General features: G+C 46.5%; 1 long non-coding RNA gene across 1 annotated transcript in view; it reads left to right on the top strand.

The window, feature by feature from the left end:
- The first annotated feature begins 3,222 nt into the window (after window positions 1-3,222).
- The window catches only part of LOC114637743, a 7,954-nt gene continuing 1,190 nt past the window's right edge, over window positions 3,223-9,986 (top strand). Inside the window, exon 1 of the long non-coding RNA XR_003713786.1 lies at window positions 3,223-3,406. This is a non-coding gene — a long non-coding RNA (uncharacterized LOC114637743). The remainder of the gene's footprint in view (window positions 3,407-9,986) is intronic.

Raw genomic sequence — 9,986 nt, forward strand, 5'->3', positions numbered from 1 at the left:
GTGTGCACTATATGCATGCTGGAGCCTGTGGGGGCCAGAAGAGGGCGTAAGGGTACCTGGAACTGGAGTTAACAGAAGGTTATGAGCCTCCAGGTGGGTGCTAGAACCAAACCCAATTCCTCTGCAAGACTAGTGTTCTTAACCACTGCCATCTCTCCAGTTCTGTGAAGACATTTTTGATTATTGTTACTTCAGATATTGCTATGACTATCTTGTGAGAAGGGCCTGTAGAAGCTGATAAGCATCTTACAGTACCCATGACAACCCCAATCAGCAAAGACTCAATCTACCCCAAATGCTAAAAACCATGAAACTAGATCAAAGCAAAAATGTTCAAGAAGCTATGTGAATAAAATTCACACTCTACAACATTAGTTAGAGTGCCCTAATTAAAATTAGCAAATTTATTCATTAGGTTCATTCATAAAATTTTCTAAATGGAAGCGAAAGGCAATGCTTTATCACTAATCCTTTTATTGTTTTTTTTTTAGACCAGAGTCTAATATATCCAAGGCTGGTCTTGACCTCACCACATAGCTGAGGATAAAACCTCAAACTTCTAACTCTCTTGTCTTCACTTTTTTAGGAGGTGCTGGGATAACAAGTTTGCACCATCGCATATGGTGTATGTGGTGCTGGGAATTGATCCTAGGGCTTCAGACACACTAGGCAAGCACCCTACCCACTTAGTACGTGTCCAGCCTTATCACTAATCTTCAGTATCATTGATGCTGACCTAATGACTATTTTAGCCAACAAAGGCAAACACCACAAATGCTCTGGCTATGGATGGGTTCAGCATTTAGATTCAGTACTGAATCACAACTGCTTGTTACAATTAGGAGTATAATATTGTGTTTGCCAGTGTTATTTTAAAAATATACATTAGTCTTTTAAACACATACTTAAAAAACACTCTAACGCTTATCAGAATACTGACTGGCAATTGAAGTCAGTTTTCCTTTCATGTGCTGTAAGTATGTGAATGATACTTTAGCTAGTATTTGTAAAAGTGTTCCACTGGGCAGCTGGAGTCATGGCTCATTGGTTAAGAGCACTGGCTGCTCTTCCAGAGACGCAAGTTCAATCAATTCCCAGCATCCACCTGGTAGCTCACAACCATCTGTAGCTCCAGTTCCAAGGAATCTGATGCCCTCTTTGGTCCTCCATAGGCACCAGGCACCCATGTGGTACACGGACATTTATACAGGCAAAACACTCATAATAGAAAATAAATTTTAAAAACAGTTTTGCCTGAAGTTACATAGATATTTTTACTATTACAAACAGCTAACTTGAGGGCCATCCAAATAGCTTAAGGGATAAAGGTACCTGCTACCAACTTGAAAGCCTGAATTCCATCCCTAGGACCCACACACAGGAGAGAATTGGCTCCAGAAAGTTGTCCTTTAACCTCCACACACAGACTCAATGCACACATACACACAAAAATAAAGATTTTTTTAAGTGAGCATGAAAAAGACTGAGACATAAAAGAGAGTTTAAGCGAGAGGCAAGAATGGTGGTGCAGGCCTCTATTTCGGCACTGACAGGCAGAGGCAGACAGACCTGTGAGGTTAAGGGCAGCCTGGTCTACATACTAGTTCTAGAACAGCCAAGGCCTATATACCCAGTCTCAAAACAAAAGTTCAGATGGGTTCTCAGATCACTGGTCTAGTGGATTCCAATAAGAACTCCAGTAAGTGTAAATTTTGCTCTAGGCCATCACATTGGTCACCAGCCACCACACCAGACATTCCAGATTTCCTGTGGCATGTGTCCCACTTGGAACCAGACTATTTTCAGGATCCTTTCCAAGTACTTTGCCCCATGACTAGCGATTTATCTTAATGCCAGGAGATACACTTACCCCAAGGAAAAAGCTAACAACTCAAGCAGACCCAAAGTAAAAGCCCCGAAAGAGTTGACCCAGCTTCCAGGGAAGTTTGATATTTACTTTTTAGTAGTATCTAGCACTTCCATGCAAGACATAATTGTAATCAGGGACAGTTAAAAGATCAATTAACTCTTCAGGATGATGGGCCACATCTTTAATTCCAGCACGAGGGAAGAAGAGGCGGGCAATCTTTAAGGCGAATCATCTAGTCTACACAGGGAGCACCAGGCCAGCCAGGGCTACTTATTGAGACCCTGTCTCAACAATATTATTGAAACATTTTGCAGAAAACGTACCTTATTGTCTCATTTCTTTCAAAAGATTTGGGAGTGGGGGTGGGGGAGCTATGCTCCAGACATAAAGCCAAGAATCTGGGGGAGACTCGTCAGCATTTGTTTTAAAAGATCACAAAAACAATTTTTAATTTTTAATCAGAAATGCTTCACTGTAAATAAAAGAGACATTTCTCTACTGTCATTTTAACAAGGTAAATCTATTAAAAACACAATGTGAAACTGACTACCTTGTTTTACTATGTGAGCCACAAACAGACATGGGCACCGAGCCAAGGTTAGAGTAATCTTTATTTTTGTTATTGCCATTAATTTCAGCTCTAAAAGCCAACTCTCCCTAAAATGCCAACTCCAGATGTTTTCCCAGTAAAGAGAAACTACTGTCAGGCCAGCACGATGTCTCAGAGAGTGACAGAAACTTGCTACCAAGACCTAAGCTTAATCCCCAGAACCCATATGGTTAAAAAGAGACTACAGACTCCCACAGGTGGTCTTCTGACAGCTGCCCTCCCCCTAACACACACACGAAGTGTAAAATAAATTTACATTTTCAGGAAACTATTTTGTACCCATGTTCTGGCCCTACCATACTTATTCTCAGTGTGGAAGAACACAAAGTACACATTTAAAAGGCATGAGCTGTTAGTGCCCTAAGATGTTCTGCTCAGTGTGAGTCCCAAGCCAGAAAGCATCCATTAGCTCTGCTAAGCATCTAGAGCAGGCTTGAGGCCACTTCAAGGATTCCCTTAAGGAATCTGGTTTCAGGAAGGTCCGCCAGACTGGCCAGAATCCCAGAGTATTTATATGCTCGGGTCCATCAGGACTTCTAGGCAGCTGCCCGGCAATAACCCCCACCTGGCTTCCCCTATCTGGTGTAGCAGGTGACACTGAGGATCTGGGTTCAGCCCACAGCCTGGGCAGACAGCCGGACATGACCTTGAGCCAGGCCCCACCCGAGAAGAGGCCAGACCAGGGAATCGGAAGCATTGGCAATTGGACCTGGAGAGTCCCTCTGCCAGGCAGCTAGGGCTGAGTGCTGAGGGATTCCAGGAGCTCTGCCACAAGGGGACAACTCCAAGTGGGTGTCAAGCCGGGGGCTCCACAGGAACGCGAAGCTTCCCTGGCCTTCCCATATCTGCGGTCTGCTGTCAGAACCCCAAACCTGGCAGCAACAGGGGACAGAGCCACCAAGTCTAGAGAAGATGACTCTCTAGGGGTAAGAGAGGCAAAGGGTCCCCTACCTGGAGGAGGAATGGGAAACAGTCGGACCCCGGGAACCAAGCCAGATATTCCCACTAAAAGGTGACCCCAGAGGGGATGGAGGCACTGAGGGAAGGGACGGCGACCCGCTAAGGGTGTGCTGAAGGGACACTCGCACGTTGGGATCAGGCCTAGGGAGAAGTGACACCCAAAATCCAATAGTGTCTCCAGGCTGCAGGGACCGGTGCCCCGAGCCCGGGCCTGAAGTGCCGGCGATACTCGGGCTCCGGGGTCCCCGCGAGGGCGCCCGGGCTCCAGGAGAGGCCGGCTGCCGCGGACCCCGAGCCGGGCCGTCGGAGCACAGCCGGCTCCATCCCGTGGCCGCTTCCCGTGAGGTCCTCGGCCCTGACCGCCGCCCCCCTACCTGTCGCTGTAGCTGTAGCTACCGCTGTCGCTGCCACCCAAGCCCGGTTCTGCGAGGTGCTTCCTCTCCGCCACTCCTCAATGGCGGTGACTAGGGCGCTAGACTCGACCAATCGAGTGGCTATGTACCTGGGCCTGGCCAGCTGAACACCGAGCCGTCGATAGGGCGCCCCCTAACGTCGGCAGCCGTTCTTGCAAGGCTGCGGGGGCCTCCCAGGATGCGGGGGGAGGGGAGGTCGGGGGGGAGGGGGCGGGCTTTAATGAGCAACAGCTCAATCAGCCTCATTTTACAGATGGGTAAACTGAGAGCCAGGACAGTGTAGGGATATAAATTAACCTAGTTCAAACATTATCGTGCCTCCAAAACCGCCCTGCTTTCCATCTACCTTTCCATCCCACCACCCACAGTGACCTCTTGACTGCTACTGAAGTCTGTAATTCAAACCATGCCTTTTCCTGCTTAAACCACTCTCCCCACTACACTTTTATTAAAATTCGGCCTCCTGGGCTGTCAAGATAGCTCAGCTGAAACAGCAACTTGCACCCAAGCCAGATGACCAATGCTCCTACATGGTAGAAGGAGAGAAGTGATTCACACAAGCTGTCCTCTGACCTCCAGGTGTGCCTGCCCACAGATACACACAAAATGAATAAATGCATATTTTAATTTTAAAAATGCCTCCTTCTGAGCACTCAGGAAGATTGATAGTTCGAAACCAGCTAGGGCTACATAGTGGGTTCATCCATATCCTGTCTCAAACCCCACCCTCTCACTCTCCCACTCCCACCACACACCACACACACACACACTACTTCCTGAAGGCAGGAACCACTGCATAAAGCCAGGCATGGTGGCACATACTTGTAAGCACACACACTGAGCCCAGGGCTCAGGAGGTAGAGAAAGGAAGACCAGGTATTTACGGTCATTCTCGGATATATAGTGAATTGGGGTGTCAATCTGGGCTACATGAGACTGTCTCAAAAAACAAAAACAGAAAACAAAACCAAAAAAAAAAACTCTGTATTGTGCCACACTAAAGATTTTCCTAAACTTATTCCCTTTCTATGACTTTCTCTGGTCCACTTGACTCCCAGCATGCTTCAGTTCCTGCCTCGGGTCCTTTGGATCTATCATTCTCTCTGCTTAGCATGCTTTTGTCCTAGATCAGTGCTGTCCAATAGAAGTATAATGCAAGCCACATAGATTCATTTGTTACTTGCTATATTAAAAGAGATGAGCCTGAGCCAGGCAGTGGTGGTGCACGCCTTTAATCCCAGCACTTGGGAGGCAGAGGCAGGCGGATTTCTGAGTTCGAGGCCAGCCTGGTCTACAGAGTGAGTTCCAGGACAGCCCGGGCTATACAGAGAAACCCTGTCTCGAAAAACCAAGAAAAAAAAGAGATGAGCCTGGAAGGTAGAGCTCAGTAGTAGAATCCTTTCCTAGCACAACGATGCTGGATTCAGCCCGTAGGAACAAAGACAGTAAGGTGAGGGGAGAAATAAAAAGAAAATTGTTTAGTAATTTAGTCACTCTAATGAATCCAAAATATTCTTATCACAACACAAAACTAACAGCAAAACAAACTCGTCCGGGTTGATTTCTGCGACAAGAGTCTCTGTGTGTAGCTCAGGTGAGCCTCAAACTCAAGATTCTCCTCCTGCCTCATCCACGATCTGTGCCTGATGTGTGCCATTGCACCTGGTAGAAAGACGGTTAGTAAGATACATTAGCGCTGTTTTGTTGAAGGCTTTTGAAATCCAGGAGTATTTTATATTGTGTCATTTCTCAGGGCAAACCAGAGACATTGAGTACTCAGTGAGCAATTAGAAGTCACTAGCTTATTGCTGCAGCTCTGAACAGCCACGGGGCGGAGCTAACTGCTCCTTTCTCCACACATCCCACTTCAGAGGACATTAACCACCACCACCCTCCCATGATATTCTCTCACTCATTATCTCGTTGTGCTTTTCTCTTTACAAACATATTTTTACTTTTAATTATATATTTTAATCGTAAACAATTACACATGCGCTGGGCGGTGGTGGCGAACGCCTGTAATCCCAGCACTTGGGAGGCAGAGGCAGGCAGATTTCTGAGTTCGAGGCCAGCCTGATCTACAGAGTTCCAGGACAGCCAGAACTACACAAAGAAACCCTGTCTCGAAAAACCAAAACAAAAAACAAACAAACAAAAAAAAAAACAAAATAAAACAAAAAACAAAAAAAACCAATTACACACGCATGCATAAATGCACACCCACATGCGCACGTATGGCTACATGCAGGTATGTACACCTGAGTGCAGGAGCCCTTGGAAGCCAGGGACATTGGATCCCTCTGGAACTGGAATTACAGGTTGTTCTGTAGGTGCTGGGAACCAAACTCCTCTGCAAGAGCTTCCAAGTGCTCCTAAACCCTGATCCATGTCTCCAACTTCGGTATTTCTTCATAGACCTTAATGTTTGTCTGTCCAGGCTGTCCAGAATCCCTACAGAGATAAAACTCATCTGGAACTCCTGGCCCTTCAGGCTCCACATCTGGAGGGCTGGAATTGCCATGTGAACCATCAGAACCAGCTCTTCACGGTGCTTAACGCTATTTGAAATGATCTGTGTATTTGTCTATTCCTGCACTACCTTTCCTAACCTTGACTCTAAAGTGGATGCTTTGTCTTGTCACCAGTGTTTCCTCAGCAAACATTATCTGAGCTCCAGGTGATGGCACACACTTGGAATCCCAGCACTTGAGAGGTGGAGACAGGAGAGGTAGGAGTTCGAAACCTTCCTTAGTTACATAGCCAGTTTGAGAGCAGCCTTGTACTACTTAGTACATGAGACCCTACCGGGAGGGAAGGGAAGAAAGAGAAGGGGAAGGAAGGGAGGGGAAGAAAGGGAGGAGAAAGGGTGAGGGAGGGAAGACCTAGGGCCTTTGAGTGTGTCTGCGAGGACTTTTCCAGAGGACATTAATTGAGGAGTACGATGAATGTAAAAGATGAGCTGGTATCTCAAACTAAATAAAAAAAGAGAGAAGAAGCAGGTGGAGGCCAGGTTAGTGGTTAAAATCACTTGCTGTTCTTGCAAATGACCAGGGTTTAGTTCTCAGTTACAGGCTCATGGCTGCCTGTAAGCCCAGTTCCAGAGGATCCATCCAACACCATTTTCTGGCTTCTAAGGATGGTACACAGACAAGCTGGTACACATATATGCATGTAAATAAAATTAATTTTTAAAAAAAAACTTAAGAAAAAAGAGAGAGATGAGCACCAACATTGTTCTTTCTCTGCTTCCTGGTTGTTGCCATAAAGTTGCCAGGCTACCCCTAACTCTATGCTTTCTCCACCATGAAGGACTGTACCATCAAAATGGGAGCCAAAATTAACCCATTCTCACTTAAGATGCTAGTTGTCCAGTATTTGGCCACGGTGATGCAAAAGGGTAACCAATAATGGATGGATGGATAGATGGATGGATGGATGGATGGATGGACTCTTCCACTATCCCCTAAGCAGCAAGAGCAGCATGTCAGGCTTACATACAAACAGAAGATGTAGGAAGCTGAATGACAAGGCTGTAGCAACATGTTCACCACGGTAATTATCCAGCCTCATAATGCGGCACTGATGTGGGTGACTGTGAGACTGTGAGCTGCCTCAGTCCTAAGTGAGGCCTGGATTCCCACGGAGGTAAGATCCACCTCTTAGCATCTCAAAGCCCGTCTCCCTCAGCAGCTGACATTGTGACAACAAAACCTGGAATGCCCCAGAAAGAATGCAGAAGGCATACATCCCTTCAGCCTCAAAGTCTAGGTTGGTCAGCACAGATGTGACTCTATCTGAGAAACATTTTTTTTAGAATGCAACTGCAGGGACTCATGGAGGGACTCATTTGGGAGAGCTCTTGAATAGCATTTGCTAATAAAAAGAAAATAAATATTATAACTCTAGTTCCAGGGGGTATTTGATCACAGCGATGCAAAAAGTGATGCTCTCTTCTGACCTCTGAAGACACCACGCACATACACAAGCATGATGCACATGATCCCATGTAGGATAGACACTTATGCACATGAAACATGAATTTTAAAAACAGTCTTTGTGCCCTCAGTCCTTACCCCACCCAGCCCTATAAATGTCTGTGTCAGCACAGGTGTGTGTGTGTGGGGGGGAACTCTATAGTTCTGGCTCTCCTAGAATTTACTCTGTAGACCAGGCTGGCCTTGAACTCACAGATCCACTTGCCTCTGCTTCCAAAGTACTGGGATTAAAGGCGTGTGTGCACACTCAACATCTTGACTGTGTCTTATCGTCTGAAACAGTGCTTTCAAATAAGCAGGAGCTCAAAACCATAGAGATGGTTTTTAAATTGTCAAGTATCCCAATGAGAATGAGAGAAAAAGAAAGGCATGAAATTCAGGTTAAAATCCATATTGACCCCAATGTGTTCAAAACATAATTGTAATGTGTAAGCAATGTAAAATTGACCCAGGATGTATGTGTGCCTGTGGAACATGTATACGTGCTTAGCGAACTGTGTCCTGCACATACAGGATCTTACACTGCCTTTTATTTTGCAGTCTTAGGTTGGACCTGCTTCTGATGCTCATGAGCTGGCAGCTATGTGCCTGGCAGCCATGGTGGTGTTAGCACAGGACCAGAGTCTATAATGAAAATGCAGACAGCCTAGCAAAGGATATCACTGTCACCTCAAAAAGGAAAGAAAAACAAACAAACAAACAAAACAACAAAATGGCATAGAGCACTCCTTGGGTTAGAATAAAGGGTCTGTGCTCTGGAGAGCAGGTGCCATTCCACATTTACAGGACAATTCATGGTGGCACTGGGGCACAGTCACCTTTAGTCTAGACCCTTTGCAGACTCAACCTGACCTATCTTTCTAAATGCTGGTCAGAATGCTGATTTCTGAACATGGAGTCAAGATCAGACAGAGAAGTTTTCCCTTGGTGCCCAGGCATCACTAGCTTTCTTATGCATTTCTAAGGAACTGGCTATCAGGAGCCTCCCAGAGTGAGCAGCACCCAGCCTGCTCCTTTGATAAGCCGCATGCCTGACCAGCCCCGCCAGCCTGGCCTCCTAGTCCTCTGCAGACACTGGTCTGCTTCCTTTCTCCCAGAACAGTCTTCCAGATGAAGTTACGCAAGCCGCAAGCCTGGTTTCCCAACTTTAAGATCAAGTCACACTAGAACAGTTCCCACGCTCCTGAGAGTAAAACTTCCTGTGCTGAGTGTCCAAGGCCGTCCTCCCCAGCCTCAGATCTGTCTAACTCTGTATTCCCGGAGCTGGCTCACCTCCTTGCCTCACTAAAGCATACCAACACACCAGCCATCCATACTACCTACCCCCGGCCCAGTGCCCCTGCCACTTTGTCTCATTCTATGTTTCTTCCTCTTGTGTTTCTGACCACATGTATTTCCGACCACAGCTCCAGGAAGAGACAAGTCTGCGCTTAGTTACTTTTCCAGCACCTTCAGGGAAGACTGACACAAACTAAGCACTTACTGTGTGGCAGGCAGTGTTTAAAGCATTCTACAGATAGGAACTGAAGCCATCGCTCCCTCTGAGGGAGATATTTTCTTAACCCCATTTCCCAGATAGGGAGAAACGGATATCACTTGCCTGAGATCAATCGCACAGACAGGTAGTGAGTAGAACAGCCAAGATATAATCCACGACAGGTCAGCTTCTCAGACACAGATTCTGGCCACCGTTAATGCATCGACATGTCCTGTGTAGTAAGCAGTGAGCTACAAAACCTGAAGAGCAAGCAGACACTCTCTCCCCGACTTAGCCAGACTGCTTGCTCTGTTGTGAAGAAAAGAACAGGGGACGCACTTGGTCTGTTATTGGTGACTTGAGCCGGATGGCTGCCTCAGTTGCCCCAGTATGCACCTTCTTGTACTTAATTATCTGATGCTTCCACCCTTGTCTGGAATGATGTGAGTCATAGCTATGTCCCTGAGGCTCTATCCTTAGTCTGTATTCAATGCGCAATGGCTGAAAGAGCCCCTCGGATCTCTCTCTCTCTCTCTCTCTCTCTCTCTCTCTCTCTCTCTTTATAAGAATTCTCTCTCTCTCTCTCTCTCTCTCTCTCTCTCTCTCTCTCTCTCTGTGTGTGTGTGTGTGTGTATGTGTGTGTGTGTGTGTAGGGAGAAGG

Source organism: Grammomys surdaster, unplaced genomic scaffold, assembly GCF_004785775.1.
Source record: "Grammomys surdaster isolate TR1022 unplaced genomic scaffold, NIH_TR_1.0 125408, whole genome shotgun sequence".
Lineage (NCBI taxonomy): Eukaryota > Metazoa > Chordata > Mammalia > Rodentia > Muridae > Grammomys > Grammomys surdaster.